Here is a 17,277-nt window from a genome sequence, read left to right as displayed (position 1 = left end):
GTATGCTGAAAGAATTGCAAGTTAAATACAAAAATATTACGTATGAAGTTGTCATGTTGTATTTAAATTTATGCAAACAGTGTCAAATGAAACACAGTGCACCTAAGAAAGGTATTGTTGTGAAACCAATGGTCAGTTCTGAGTTAAACTCAAGATGTCAAGTTGATCTGATAGATCTAATTCAGTAATCAAGTCACAACATTCACATAGTCGCTTGGTGTATGTCCAGTAATCCAGTATGTCCAGTATGTCCAGTATGTCCAGTATGTCCAGTAATCAAGTCACAACATTCACATAGTCGCTTGGTGTATGTCCAGTAATCCAGTATGTCCAGTATGTCCAGTATGTCCAGTATGTCCAGTATGTCCAGTAATCAAGTCACAACATTCACATAGTCGCTTGGTGTATGTCCAAAATAATTGCTAAATACCCTTATTTCTTACTTACACCGGCCAATGTCGACATTCACCAAGTACTAATGGTGAATGTCGGAGATTTCTATTTTCTTCTCCGTATTTCAGCGGCGATAAAATATCACAAGGGTGATAATAAAAGGATTCAATTATGTGATTAGAAACTTATTTATTGCAACAACTGAAACAATTATGACATTTTGAATTACACAGAAGTCCCTTGCTTTTGCAACTACATTAACTTATTTATTGCAACAACTGAAACTATTATGACATCTTGAATTACACAGAAGTCCCTTGCTTTTGCAACTACATTAACTTATTTATTGCAACAACTGAAACTATTATGACATTTTGAATTACACAGAAGTCCCTTGCTTTTGCAACTGCATTTATTTGTGGAACACTTCCTTTTGCAATGACAGCGTGTATAGCCTTGCCCGCCGCTTCTCGAATTAGCTGCAGCTGCTTCTCTCAGCGAAATTTCTTGAGCCGAAATCTCATTTATGGAAAGTAACTTTTCTTTACAAATTACGAACTGGTTACGTGTGTAAAGCTGCTTGAGGGTACCATTTTTATTTGCCAGTTTATAGAAGTCGGAGTCTTCTATCCCAACAACAACCGCTAACACATTTCGGCTATCTGTACGACCACGGTCGACATCAGGCACTTGTATTCGTACACTATCGCCAATTTGAGCAGGAGGAAATTGTTTTTGTGAGGTGCGTAACATTTTGTTTGCTTGCAGTACAAGATTCTCTTTCGCGGCCGCTCTTTTTCTTGAAATTAACTCGTGTTTTCCAGTTAGAGCTTGATGTGGAAACGTAGTAGAATGCAGGTCCTCTTCAATATTTTTCCTTGAAATATGGTTTTCCGAAAGACCACCGCACAAATTTTTTTCAGAAGTATCAACAGTTTCTTCATGCTGTTTTTCGGTTTCACAAGTATTGGCAATTTCTTTGAGTTGTTCTTCGGTTTCAATATTTGCGATTAGTTCGCTAGGCAAAAAAGACGATGCTATGCCTCTTTTAGCCTTAACGCCAAACATGGCTTCATAAGGACTTTGGCGTATTCCTTCGTGGTATGTAGTGTTCTTGGCAAATTGTACAAAGGGTAAACCATCTGACCATTTATTTGTATCGTTATCGTTCATCCATGCGGATAGCATATTCTGTATATCTTGATTGGCCCTTTCAACTGAGCCTTGTGTTTGACTGTGACGAGGCTTTCCATGGACTATCTTAACATCTTTCCACATAGCGCATAGTTCGGATATGACTTGATTACTGAATTCTCTACCATTATCTGATTGCAATATTGCTGGAGCACCAAATGTTAAAAATATTGAAAGAACGTGATGCGCTACTTCTTCAGCTCTCTTAGTTTTCAAAGGTCGTAGCTGGACAAACTTAGTTAAATGATCTTGGTAAACCATTATGAATTTATATTCGCCATCGCTGTTTGACTGTAGATCTATCAGATCAACTTGACATCTTGAGTTTAACTCAGAACTGACCATTGGTTTCACAACAATACCTTTCCTAGGTGCACTGTGTTTCATTTGACACTGTTTGCATAAATTTAAATACAACATGACAACTTCATACGTAATATTTTTGTATTTAACTTGCAATTCTTTCAGCATACGTGTTCTTCCTCCGTGGCCTATTCTGGTGTGAGTTTCATATAGTATACTGAACAATTCCTCATTGGTAACATAATACTGGATATTCGTGTCTCCTTGTTTTAATGGTACAATTAACTTCTCTTCATCATTAATTTTTAAAACATCAAAACGTTTTAATCGTCTGTAATCCAAAGGTGTATTGCACTTAGTTTTAGCAGAAACCACTTCAGAAAGTATTTTAGAGTACTTTTCTTGAGAAAAATAAAAACAATTGTCTTCTCGTTTTTCCGCAATTAATGCATTTAACTTTTCAAGAAAAAGATCACGATTCACTGCGGTATCCATTGATTATAAATAAGGGTGTCGTAAAAAATGTAGAAAACGTTACTCGCACCATCAAACGTTGCATACGGACTGACAGCAGAACAAAGGATTTGGCATACGGACTGACAGCAGAACAAACGATTTGGCGGGAGTTGCATACGGACTGACAGCAGAACAAACGATTTGGCATACGGACTGACAGCAGAGCAAAGGATTTGGCGGGAGTTGCATACGGACTGACAGCAGAACAGAGGATTTGGCATACGGACTGACAGCAGCGGGAGAAAGCCAGTCGCCTATTTGTCTCCGACATACACCGGTGAGGGTCCGAATGTACTCTTTTCGACCTCCACCAGAGCATATCTGTGATTGTCGACATTCACCGGTGAGTGTCCGAATATCATATCATGAAATGAAATATTCGATCTTTCACCAACGTATTTGGTATGTGTTGACATTCACCGGTGAAAGTCGACATTCACCAATTTCGGTCTTTCACAGTAACATATACACTAACCGTGCTAATTTATTTATGGGTGTACAATATATAGGCCACCAGAAACACTACACTAAAATCAATAAGGTATAGACCTCAGGGCAATTCCATTTGTCCTCTTTTTAAAGGACATTACAAGTTCCGCTGGTTTATCTCTCCAATAGTGACAACAAATCCTATTCAATCCAAGAGGTATGGATTTGGCTCTTGAGTATTTATAGAGACCACGGATTAAATTTGAGACTCCCTCGTCCCATAAACGCCCAATGGTAATATCCTAGAGTGCCATGGTCATGTAAGAAAAAAAAAGAACTAACCCTCACAAAGAAGGACACTGCCAGGTATGGAGAAGAACATATTGATTTGTTTTAAACAGTTCATGTTGAACTGCGCAAACCAATTTGCGCTGAAGCCCAGCGCCTAGTTGGCTTGACAGACTCATCTGTGGTTCCCCACATAGATTCAGAAGGACACTAGCAAGAAACCTGTTCATCTGGTGGGCAAATCTGGCTCTGCTTGCCCACAGCCTCAGTGGGCCAGACCACAGCTGGCTTGCCCATCTCTAGCCTGTAGTGGACCCATTTATCTGGCTGCTGCGTTGCCCTTTACACCTCTAAAATCACAAGCTGCATTGAAGTGACCAATAATGTTTTGCTTCAAATGCTATGAGATGGATTTGTGATAGTGAAAACCATTGTAAAAATAATTAATTCGTTACCAAATAATGTATCAAGACAACATCAGTACTACAGAATTTGAGTTGCCATAGTTGCCAAATGTTCCCATAAATGTAAAGTAATTCATGAAAAATAACTCATGACAGACCTGGACTGAATGTTGGCAATAATATATATATATATTTGTACAAAAAAGTTCCTTTTGTTGAGCAAAACAGCCCTTCTCAATATCAAAATTCCAACGTGCTGTGCAACTAGAAATTGCATGAGAAACAGAATGCATTACAAAATATTTGAAGTGGATTCTTTAATAACTCAGTTTACATTTCTGTAAATAATGGTGCTTCTAATTCAGCTAACTGTTGCTTGTAGTATATGATCCACAATGTGAATTTCCTTTATAGGACTGCATACTCTAAAAAGGAATTACAGGAAAGATGATTTACACATTCCAGGAATTCTTACCATCTGTTCATCGTTTGAAAAAAAAAAAAAGATGTCAAGGTAGATTTAAAATTAAATTCCTGGGGGATTGTTATTAAATCTGAACAAATGCATAAAGTCCAGAAAATGCTCTCCTGTCTCTCATTATAGCATATTAAGGTTTTATTAGAATTTAAGGTATTAATAGTTATATAGTTGCACTTATATAATAATTATAATGTAGACGCTAGGCACTACTGCAGCGGCCACAGATTATATTGTGATCTGGTTGTGTAATTAACGTGGCCACCTACCACTCTATCTAAAAGTGATGCACATTATTAAATATTACATTATTAAATAGAGCTCTGAGCAGTGTTTCAGTCTTTGGATTTACTTTATTATTTTAAGCAAATAAATTCTTCTTTCATTTAAGAAAACCACAAAAACATTGACTCTTACACCACAACTACCAAATCCACCACACACACACTTATACACTCAGTCTCATACACAAACATTCACACTAACACACACACACTCATACTAATACTTACTAACTCTTTCACACCTCACTTTCTTACACCTCACATCATTTCCTTCCTTTGAACCTCTGTTTATGGCTGTTCAAACACTGTGGGCAGTTCTGACTTTGACTGGATTGAAGAATTTAGACCTTGTCCCATTGCCCCCAGGCCGGCATGGCAATGGTCAAACACATATCCCATGTAGTATGCCTTTGTTCTGCCATTCGGGATGCACTCATTCGGGATGCACTCATGCTAGGGGCATAATGAGAAACTACAGGGTTATGACTTCACCAAGCCACATGTCCCACAGTGCCAGCTCTGCCTCCAAACAGCTTGTGAGTGCCATCTTATCCTCATATAGCTTGCTAGTGCAATCTCCATCCCCAAATAGCATGTCTGTGCCACCTTTGACCACAACCAGCTTGTCTGTGGAATCTTTGTGCCCAAACAACTTGTCAGCATCCACAAAGAGCTTGTATGTGGCATATTTGCCCCAAACTGCTTGTCTGTGTCAGCTTTTTCCATAAACAGCTTGTCTGTGCAATCTTCGTGCCCAAACAGCTTGTCAACATCCACAAACAGCTTGCATTTGCCATCTTTGCCCCAAACATCTTGTCTGTGCTACTTTGTCCCCAAACAGCTTGTCACTGCACCCAAACAGCCTGTGTGTGCACCATCCCACACCACTTACCTGCAGGAGCGGTGTGCCACTCTTCCTCTACACTGTGTGCAGACTGATTAAGCATGCAAAAAGTGGACGTGATGTAACTTCCTGCACGCTGGGTCAGTCAGACACAGCGTGCAGGGAGAGAGAGTGTGAGATTTGATCTTTACACTCTCCGTGCTGCTAGCTGCAGGTATTACCCGCATCTGGTGCCTTTAAAGGGGCAGATAAGTGGTCCCAGGGCCATTGTGACCCCTGCAACCATGGTTGTTATGCCACTGACTTATACCGATCCCACGCATGTTTATATTCCTTCATTGTATTGACCTTTGACACATCTGCTGGAAGGATGCTCCATTTATCCACCCTCTCAATGAAATGACATCTAAGCCTCTGGCCCCTTAGTTTTTAGACTACTAGACTACTTCTGACATTTCCCGTTGTTCTTTGGTGAATCCCCTTACATATTTAAATATTTCTATCATACCCCCTTCTCTCCATGATAGCTTTTTTGTCAGGTGAGATTCTAGCCCACACCTCCCAGAAAGACTGAGACCTTAGACCACTTAGCCATCCAAAAATTCTGTTGCTTACCTGTTTGCACTTCAGTTGCTCAAGTAGCTGCATTTTTGCAGGTACCTTTGTGAATCAGTCCCAAATAAACAAGGTCCATGGCCAGCCATATTATGTAATAGAGTAAACAGTAAAGTAAAACAGTAGTTTAAATATGATTATGACACTTTAACAGTCTACATGGCATGAAAAAGGTTTAAATAGTAGACATTTTTTGGAGCGAATTGATATATTTTTGGGTAACAGATTTAACATTTTATTATGTAGAACCGACATGAGGAAGTAAACAAATATCAATTAATAAAGCTCACGGGAGAATTCCCCATGAGATTTACATAATGTATACTTTTATGCAAAAGTATTAAAATTCTGATGCCCATAAGGCTGCATACAACTAGACCACATAGGAGGCTCAAGTGGATTTGAATAGGCTGTAGTATTTATTCAAATGTGCAATGTGAGCAGGGCCAGACTGGCGATGACAAGGATGCCCTGGCAGTTTAAGGCCGCTAGCCCCCTAATGACGTAAGTCCGGCCGACAGCTGAATATACACGGCTGCACATTAAATTTTTATGCTAACGCAGCATGAAGTCGAGCACACCAGCCATCAGCCACATACTGCAGCACTGGAGTAGCAAATAAGATGGGCATGAGGTTCTGATGGCCTGTCAGGATATAGACATAAAGTTAGACATAATTATACGATACTAATAAAACACATAGAGAAAGATCACTATAACATGAATATATGATAAAATTTATATATGTTTATGTATGGGACATGAAGCAGTAGGAAAAGTCATAAACTCAAAAGTTATTATTTAGACTGCTTGGAAAACGCTCCAAGCAGTCTAAATAAAAAAAGGCATTTACAGGAATCATAAAGAAATGTATACGTTTTAATACTCGTATATCAAGTATGTTTTGAAATCCCATTCCACGTGGCAAAGTAAACGTGATTTGACATAAAGACTTAAGAAATTGTCTACTAAGTTCCTTTACTAAGCACTGAAAGCAGCTTATCTCGGTTCTTTGGGTATATATCTCCAATTACAGGACTATAGTGTGATTTGTGAATTTCTAGTGAAACCCCGACCCCAAATACCACCAAAATAAATTCCACATAGTATCCCATTCATCTTGGTAGGAGCTTGGCAAGGAGCCCAATGAGGAAGTATTTTAACAGAGACAGGTTGAGTTTTTAACGGTTTCTAAACAAATCCTACAAGTGGGCTCTTCTCCAACACAATCAAAAGATTATATTAAACAAAAAGGTAAATAAAGAAAGCAATGAATATCTTACATTATAATAAAATACATTAATGTTGATGATCCAAATCATATGTTGAGTCCTACAAAAGTTTCTTTAGATGTTCTAATTAGTGGTTAGCTCTGCATTGGAAGAGACAGTTGAAGTCTATGCTGGGGCAAGAGGCAACATTTGAACATTTAACACAACTATAAGCAAAGGGAAGGTTACATCTTTAGCATGCGCTATGACCAGTATGAGTGCTAAACAGCCATGGAAGGCGTTTAGAAGGTATGACAATTCTTTATCTCCTTGAGTACAATATTGAGTACATAGCTTCTGCCAAGTATATTATTATTCATTTGCAACAACCCTACCACTTATGCCTTAATGTGCAGAGGCTACCACTAAGTGTCTTAACAGCTGCCAATAAATAAATAATAAATGGTGCTGCTTTTAATGGCTAGATAAGTTGCAAGCCTGCCAAATAATTTGGCAATCTGTACAGTTTTCCCTGTGAGAAGCCTACTCACTTTATAATCCAAAGTTGTGCCTGAGAGGCTTAGTATAATATCGAACCTCTGTTAGGAACTAGTTAAGAACTAGTGATCCCTATTTCCAGATCCAAAAGACTCCTTGGAATGAGGGCCAGACTCCCCATTTTGAAGTGCAGGTACTGTAAGTACAAAGCATGCCATGTTTTCATTGGTGTCCACATTGTTGGCCTTTTTTTAGCATGGTCCATTCACTTTTCTTGTATTGTGTCCAATTGATGCTAAAGCCCTGCCAACAAAGAGCACATATAAAAGAGAAGACTAGCTTTATCTAGTGAAATTATGGATTGCTGTGGTCAAAGTAGAAAGCACAACATAAAATCGTAGCCAGGTGTTGTCCAATAAAGCATCTCATTGGATAAAGCTTCATCTGGACGTTTGTTTGTACATGTGCATATTGGGAAGTTTGCAGTGTAGTTCTACTCAATGCAGCACCAGATATAATGTTGCAAAAAGGACCCTTAAACTGCTTCCATATGAGTCTGTCCTGCTTACAAGGCATTTTATTACTGTATTTGCTCGATTATAAGACAAGGTTTTTTCAGAGCAAATGCTCTGAAAAATACCCCTCATCTTATAATCGGGGTCGTCTTATAATCAGACCTCAAAGTCTGACTATGAGACGACTAAGATCCAGATCCCCCGCAGCTGCAGGGGATTTGGATCCTTCTGTCCCAACCCCCCGCCCCACTTACCGGTACTTCAGAGTCCCCGGTGTGCAGCTGGTTCAGCGTGTAGATGTCTACGCGATTCGCACGATGCACGCAGACAACCCCTGCTGCTAGCCACGCCTTCTTCCGGCTGCAGCGGAAGTTGTCTACGTGAATTGAGTCGAATTTGAGTCTACACGCTGCCCCAGCTACAAGACAAGAGACTCAGAAGTACCAGTAAGTGGGGCGGGGGGGAGTGTTAAATGGGGGCATAAGGCATTTCTGGAGGCAGGGTGCTCTGTGAAATGCCTTTTAACCCCCTTAATGCCACTCTGCCTCCAGAAATGCCTTTTTAACCCTCTATATGCCACTCTGCCTCCTGAAATGCCTAAACCTCCCTATATGCCACTCTTCCCCATACTATGCCTTTTAACCCTCTAAATGCCAGAGTGGCATATAGGGTTAAAAAGCATATCATGGGGCACAGTGGCATTTAGAGGGTTAAAAGGCATATCATGGGGCACAGTGGCATATAGGGGGTATAAGGCATTTCTGGGGCAGATGTGCATAACTGGGGGGCAGGTTGGAAAATAGAAGGAAATAAGACCAAAATATTTTTCACAATCATAGCTTTTATTAAAAAAATAGTTTAAATGAATTAACAAGTATTGGTAAAACTTTTTTCCTATAGGGTCGTCTTATATTCAGGCTTTTTCTTTTTTCCTAAATTAATATTAAGATTTGGGGGGTCGTCTTAGAATCAGGGTCGTCTTATAATCGAGCAAATACGGTATTTCATTTTCTACACATTTCAATTTATTACTCTCGCCTTCCATTTGCTTGGGTCACAGCACCTTGCACCATCGGGTTAGTCTGTTGTAATCAAGGAAAGGAGTGATCACATTTTTTGGGGATTTATGCTTAACCATCCTAACAATCTCAACACTAACTAACTAGGGTTGCCACGTGGACAGTCCAGACATTTGTCCAGGGTTTACCGCTTTACCGTCCAGACATATGCCCAGGAAAATGCCTCAGCTTTTGGACATGTAAGTCCAGATTTCACAATGGGGGGCACTGGGCAGCCTTTGGATAATTGAAACCAGCTGTTGTCAACAAAGCCCTGAAATAAGCATGGAACACATGTGGAGGAAGAGAAAATGTTGAGCTTGAGTGGGGGAGAGAGTTGATGTGTCATTGATGCCGGACGCACATTGTATATTGAGGTATTCATGTGCCTGATATTTCTAAACCTATCTGTAAACTATGGATTGACCCACAGCCTTGCCAGTGTAGATTCTGTGAAAAGAAGATGGCGACTCACACTGTCTAGAGCCCCAGAACTGTGTGCAGGATTTGGTCTCTCCTCCATCTACTTCCCTAAACCAAACCTTTTAGTTTTCACCATTAGGCTCACACCCATGACCATGCCCCACATGGCTTTTTGCTGAAAAAGTAAAGGAAACGATCAGGGTTACTGTGTTAGGTTTCCCAGCCAGGAAGCTGCAGCTTCAGGGAAAGAGATATTCAGCAGGTAGGTGCTTGGAACTATGTTTATGGAGGTCAGCATATACATGTGTGTATGTATTTATATGTTTGTGTGGAGGTACGGGAAGAAGGGGCAATCTGGAGACCCAGATAAAAGGTTGTTTTAATCTACTTTAAACACAGGTATTGAGAAAATTATCTATATATCTAACACAAACAATCATTTTCTTTGTAAATGTGAATTAAAAAAATCATGTTTACATTTTTATTAATCGATTTACTAATTACTTTTTCTGTTCGGTGTAACAAACCGAACTTGTTGCACTATTTGCATTAACATTCTTACTTGCTTTTGTGTATCTATAGAACATTTTTTATTTGTTATTATAATAAGATTATCTCACTTTATTTCCAAATACAATTTGATCAAAAGTATACAGTTTTATGAATCTATCTTAACAAGCTGGGATTGTTTCCCATAAATTGTCATGACAACCTAATTTTCACGTAAAAAAAATAATAATTTTAGACACCATATTATTATATAACCTATTTCAGCCCCTATGATACTAAATGCTTCAGCCCATGGTCCACTGGTAACACAGAGGTTTAGCAAAATCACTGACAATACTATTTTAATTTACAATACATAGGTACATCTTTTTTCCGTTGCTAATCACAGCAGTTTTGCATGGCCCACAGTTTTACATTATGGTTTAAGCATATTAAATTATGCAAGATACAATTTGAGCAGACTTTCCTTTTAGAGTGAAAGAGATACCTGTTTTAAGCAAAATGCAATTTGTAAAGATTACAGCAATGAAGAACCATCAATTTCATGTGAACCAATGCATTTATTGATATCCTTTCTACTATTTTAAGACACTGAGAAGTCTTCTCTCTGGCGGGTTCCAAAGTCAATATGGGTTCTAAAAGTCCTGCATCCTATGATGGCAACAGCAATTACTAGCCAATTGGATGGGTTTCAACATTTCATTCTGAAAGACGCTATGATGAAAATGGTGTGATCTGTGTAAATCATTTCCAAACCTTTCTGCATACTATAATGTGATATTGGACTGATTGGTTTGGGGTTTCAGTATTTAGTTATCTAGGTATTATAGTGATGATGTGAATATTATGTGTTTTAAAATGTATGTGAAATGCTATTAATTTCAAAGCCATTGTGGGTTTGATCGCAGTTGCTGCACTGATAGCTTTGTCATAAACCATGAATCATTGAGTAAATATTAGGTACAGCTCATAGCCAACTATAGGGCCTACCTTAGTGGCCACTCTCTACATCGTTCCCATGTAGCTCTAGTGTGTGACACACTAAAAATAGGCCGAATTAGATTACTATCTGAATGTTAGGTACCATACCAGTATAATGTCATTATATCACGCTACATTTTATTTACCAACAGTGGATTCCATAACACTAATACAGGCAGGTTGGACTGGGAATGACGAGGTAGCTCTTGTACTTTAACCCCTTAAGGACAATGGGCGGTCCCTAAACCCATTGAAAACAATGCATTTTGAGCCTGTACATGTACAGGCTTTGTCATTAAGGGGTTAAGGAGATTCTCATTTTTATGCTCACTCGCTGCATCCACTGGCCACACACACACCGTAGAAACTCATCTGTTAATCCAGAGCCAGATCCCATGAGTATTGAGCCAGTAACCCACCAGACATTTGCCCGCCTTGCCAGATGATCATTCCAGGCCTGACAAAAGTCAGTAAAAACTAACAATAACATTAAAACTGACGGTATCATAAAGACTTGTTAAGACTTTACAATGCGATATGGAGATCCTTTTATTTATTGGAATTTGTTTCTGTGCAGTTTGACAATCTTACTTTTTCTTTCAGGTTGCTGTCCTCAGCAACATTACATTTATTTTGCTTCATATACTACATTTATTGTTCTAGTGATGTGGGGCCTCTTCCCTCTTCAAGGTGTGCTGTAAACCATTTTTCTCTACCCGTTACACAGAATTGCAAAACAGAGCAGCTTTAAAAATCACATTTTAATAATATTGATAACCAAATATTGCTTATTCATCTTTGGTTTTCTCCTTCGTGGTTTCCTCATATGCTTTGTTTCCATGCACCATCATTAATTACACTGCTATCCCTAGCACTATCCAAATTTTCTCATATTTACTTATTCTTTGTATCACTCCTGCATCATTAGTATCACACATGCTTGTTTCACATCCTCTCCCTCGCTTTTCCTCTTTCTTCCTTTATCCCTGTTTTCTCTTGCATCTCTTTCCACCTCCCACTCTCTCCCTCTCTCCCTCCCTCCATTTCCCTCTCCCCCTCCATCCACACAGCAGCCCTCCCCCTCTATCCTTTCTCTACAGAAGCTATGACATCTGATTCATTCAATCCCTCCCTCTCCCTTGCTTCTGTACCGGTTCATAAACAGCTCTGCTTGTACCATTTAGAATCCCATTCTTTGTTATTTAAAGGAAAAATCTAAATCCTAAAGCTCAGAGACCTAAGATATAGGATGCATCACTCTCTATGCCTGCCTTGTGCTTCATAACCAAGATCCCACTGTCTGAACATTAACAAGGTATGTTTCGTCTTATTCTTTCAACCATCCTTTGATAGAAAGCCAGTGGCCTTGTTGAATATGGTAAATTTTTTTGTCCTGTTGATTAAATATAACTAAATATAGCTTATTCTCTTCATAGGTTTTCTTGCCTCGGCTGTAATTGTCAAACCTGGGTATTTGTCTATGTGATTTAATTTATTTTTATGCCTAATATTATAATACAATAATACAATACTGCGTTTGGATTGCGTGTGTGTTCAGTCATGTATTATCAATGAAAAAACAATAGGGGGCTGGAGGGACCAATACATTTGCTATACCGGAATGTTTTTTTTTTTATAGCAACAATTAATTTAATTTCAGCGATCAGTTTTTAGATCGATGTACTATTCTGTTGTTATGTTGCTTTATGACTTGCATATGATACATTTGTTATAGTGTTTGCCAAGTTTTATATATAAGTGTAATTGCGCTTAAAGTGATTAGTAACATTGCATCATTTTTCTATGCATAATTTAAAAATGGTATTATATAAAAAAGAGAAATAAATGAAAATACAACATATTTTTGGTTGTCTGTTGGTTGTATTACTAACTTTTCATTCATTACTTTTGTATCCATCCTCATTTTGTACAAGCCTTTTTAGGCTACTGTTTTAGAAATGTTTTTGCTTTATAATGTCTCACATGGCAATATCTTCTGAATTATCACAAGTTCACTGCATTAAGGGATCATTATAGTTTTTTTCTTATTGTACGTACAATAATAACAGCCCCAAGACCTAAACCAGTATGTTGGTATTGCTGGTGAGCTCCGTTGTGTTCTTTCAAAAGAGTTTACATGTATACTTAAGGTACCTATAGCATCTGTATATGTGTATTTCCTAAGGAACTACAAAGGTATAGGGGCCTGCATACCACAATTTGCATTCTAAGTAATCGTCATATTGTAGGCCACGTTATTTTAAATGGCTTTGTTATGCCATGGGCCAGTGTTGCCCTTCTTGTGGTCCAAGATCCGGCATTGCCATGAGCCTGCCTGAAAAAACTTCAGTTTGCTTTATTACATTATTATTTTAATGTGGTCCACCACCCTTAGTTAGCACCTGGTATGCCTTGGTTAGGACGTCTGTCCTGCTGGCCATCTGTTTCAATTATTGTTCAGATTGTCTTACAGTACAGTGACCGCAAATAGCTGTTCGACAGAACGGAGGGCACTTTTTATTCATTTATAGCTGGCACTTTCCCAACATGTTAAATATTGTTTGTTTAAAAAAAACAATCTTGCTATATTGTCTATCAGTGTGATAATGCTCGTTCTGCTATACTGGTTTGGTGTTTACTGGCTGGGCTGGCCCCAGGGCTTCTGTTGCCCTAGTCGCCAAGTGGCAAGTGATGTTTATGCCAGGTGCTTGCATGGAGCATGGCCAATTGGGGAAATCTGTGATCTCCCAGTTAACTCGCCCTGCAGCATTTCAAGGAAAAAGACAAGGGAGTGAATGTATGTATGTGCCAGCACAGACCTCCACACCTGCCTCCATCATTCAACGTGCAGGCTGGTGATGCTTAGCACCAGCATATAACGTGACATCCCAGCACTCAGCATCACTAGCCTGCACATTGTGTGAGAGAGCACTAGGCTGAAGGTCTGTGATGCCACAGGCCTCTTTTAACTGCCTGGATCATAGATCCTCCAACCGGCCGTGCTCCATGCTGGTACCCGCCTGGACTTATATATACCCTTGTATGATAGGACTGGCCCTCTTCATTACCCAGCATGGATACCTAAGAACTTCTAGTAGGGTTACCACAGCAGAAAATTTTACTTTAGGCCGATGTGGAGTAAATGTATGGAATGTATTCACTTAGTATTTGGCATTTAATGTAACATGAACTTTTTGTTTTGTTCATTGAAATGATTGTTAATCTTTGAGTAGCCCATAGTTATATCAATATTTGTTGTCTTACTTTATATGTAATTATTGTGTTTGTTTTAAATTGTATTCATGAATATTAGCTAGTTAAGCTTTTTATAAAATGTCATCTATGATGGAGAAGTACAACCACTTCCTAAAGTGGCCTACAGAATGTTAAAAACATGTCAATCATTAAGCTCAGTTGATCACTGAATCAGTTGTTCAAATTCCTAGTATATCTTGAGAGAAATTTGCACCCACTCATTAGAAAGCACTATTAAGACAACCAAAACTTGATTTCACTTGACCCTGAAGCTCACTTTTTGGGAAGCATGCTGCAAAGCTGGCAAGCTTGCTAAAGTTTGGGGTCAAGGCCTCAACAGTTCTTCACTCACAAAGAACTAAAATCCTAAAGAACAGACGTTGTCAGTGGCTCAGGCACAGCAGTCAGCTTGCTCAGCTGTACAAAGGGGATTCTTGATATTTAGATAAGAATTATCATCAGGTTAGTTGGGACTAGATCAAGATTTGATGAAAGCACAAAGAAAAACATATAGTTTTGTGGCTATGATGGATATAAACAAAATATGCAAATGCACTGATGTATATATGTAGAGAGTATGGAATATCCTGGTTTCGTTCTTAAACTGAAATATGTAGGATAACCAATGTGTTTAAAAGATTTATCCAATTAGTCTGTGGCTGAACACATGCATTAATCTCGGGCCCCACAAGCATCAAAAGAGTTTCAGTTTTTGCATATAATCTCGTTTAGTTAATTCTGTTCAGATGGCTTTCAAATTATAAACCCTTCTAAGGTTTGTAACTCTTAATGCTAACAGAATTATCTCTCTGACTCAAATAGTTTGGCTTTTTATTCTTCCACCATTCTTGGTGATTACAGTAATTTCCCTTAATCCTAATCAAAAGTATTGGAAAATTATTTTATTAGAAAGGAATTTTAAAAATGTTTAATTCAATATATCTAAAAGGAAAGAAATAGAATTACTTTATAATTGATTTAATATTATACCTAAAAAGGGAGTTGTCACTCCTTTTTCTCATGATGTTTTCTCATATGTGGAATATTCTAAAATTCATAAGAGATACAGCATGTGAATTAAAGAATTTAAGAATATGAAAAATTATTGTTCCTGAACAGGAAGTCATTATAAATTCTATATTATAAAAATAAATCATAAATTGTATTCTGTAGTTACAAGTTGTAGTAATATTAATAATAATAGTTTCTTCCCTGCAACCTACCAATGCTATCAATTTAATTATGTGTTGTAAAACTGACATAAAACCAAGCTGTTTCCATGTCTTGGGTTAACAAAACTGTGGAATTGATAGCATAGCAAAATTCACTACTTAAATGTAGCTTTTTGTCATTTGGTACTATTGTTTTGGCAAAGTCTAGTGTTACCCCATTAAGTTGGACTGCTTTTTCATTTGTGTACCCTTCGACAATGACACTTCGGCTGTGTTTTTATGTTTTTCAATTTAAAGGTACAAGTAGCACATCACAATTTAAAAACTTTTTTTTCAAATCCAACCATCCTGTGTCAATGTCCTATTTGGGACATCTTTAAAGCCATCCACTTCAATTTGCCATCAAACCATATATGTTTGAAAACTAGACACCTCAGGATATTTTCAATTATTATAGGGGTTTTTCACCCTATGTGGTTCTTGCATATAGTAGTGCAAGCTACTATATCAAAACAATACAGTAGCTTGAACAAAGGAACACTCGTGCTGCAGTTATCTACCCTTTGGTACCTTTATTCATTAGGTTTAAAGGAAAATTACCCTAGCAGGTAAAAAAAAAAGAGATTGCAGTAGGCAAAAAAGACCTATTTTACATTTTTATATTTATTATTTTTTTACATTTTTATTTATTTTTTAACTATTTAAAGAAAATACTCTTCATTGTTGAGCGCAGGGCCAGCATTATACAATTAACTTCCTGTTTTGTTATTTCCATTTTCCTCATTCCACTATTAAGGCTGTCTGAACCAATCAACAACAATCAGCAACTAAATAATAAGTGCAAGATAATAATAATCATTTGGAGCCTATAAAAAAAGTTGAGATACCTTTTCCCCATGGTATGCACATTAGGTGTCTCACGCCTCGCAATGATTAGGCTTAAATAAGAAGAACAATCCTATGACATGGGTAGTGTGTGAGAGTAGGAGTGTAAGAGGCTGCCTAGGAGCCTAGGCTAGTATGGGGCCCTGCCATGAGATGTTAGGAGGCAGGTATACCCCATTCATCTGTAAAGAATACTAAAAAAATAACAGCGATATAAAACATTCTGAATTTCAATATAGTGATATTGGTCTGGCTATTTGGTTTTTAACTTTGTAATTAGTACTTTATTTGTTGGGTGGTAAGGGACAAAACGGTAGATGACCAGAGACTAGCTGCATAGGACACTCAAAATGCATCTTGTTACAATTAGTCTGTGCTTCAAAACAGCAATTGATCTTTGGACCCATAAGCACCAAATTGGTTTCTTCTTCTTCTTCTTCTTCTTCTTCTTTTTCTTCTTCTTCTTCTTCTATTTTTGAATAAGTATTCTGAATTAAATCTAAATGGTTGCCATACTAAATGGTTGCCAATGAAGATAAATATAATGGGAATAACTATGCACACATGATTTAACTTGCATCTTGTGCTTTTTTACTTTATGCAAACTTGGTCCTGAGGTCATGTTTAGTAATAGACAACATTCCTTGCAACCCAGCTCCACACCTTTTCATTTACTGACTCATTTAATTGCAACTAGAACAGCCTTGCCTACACAGATACATTAGGGCTCAATTCTCTTACCTGATGAAAACAAGTCATAGTCAGAAAATACAGAACAGCCATTCTATGCACGATATGGACATACTAATCCATTACGCAATAAGCGGCCATATTACTTACTCGCATCACAGTTTGGGTCATAAGAATGGCCGAACCACCAATTAGAGCAAAGGCAAAACACCAAACGACGTTGGAGAGTGCCGTTCCACGGTATATAACACATAATACATCTTCGAACATATCACAAACACTGCATCCATAAACAAACAGCGTGTTTGGTTCAATTGACAGTCGTGGGACT

At 38.1% G+C, this 17,277-nt stretch overlaps 1 protein-coding gene across 2 annotated transcripts in view; it reads left to right on the top strand.

Annotated features, from left to right (window-relative positions):
- The first annotated feature begins 12,050 nt into the window (after nucleotides 1-12,050).
- SPTBN2 (spectrin beta, non-erythrocytic 2) overlaps nucleotides 12,051-17,277 on the top strand; it is a 66,641-nt gene continuing 61,414 nt past the window's right edge. For both annotated transcript variants that reach the window (XM_053449404.1, XM_053449402.1), the window contains exon 1: nucleotides 12,051-12,259. The gene's annotated coding sequence lies outside the window, so the exon portion shown is untranslated. The remainder of the gene's footprint in view (nucleotides 12,260-17,277) is intronic.

The sequence above is a fragment of the Spea bombifrons genome, chromosome 10 (assembly GCF_027358695.1).
Source record: "Spea bombifrons isolate aSpeBom1 chromosome 10, aSpeBom1.2.pri, whole genome shotgun sequence".
Taxonomy (NCBI): domain Eukaryota; kingdom Metazoa; phylum Chordata; class Amphibia; order Anura; family Pelobatidae; genus Spea; species Spea bombifrons.
This window is presented reverse-complemented; position numbering and strand designations above follow the sequence as displayed.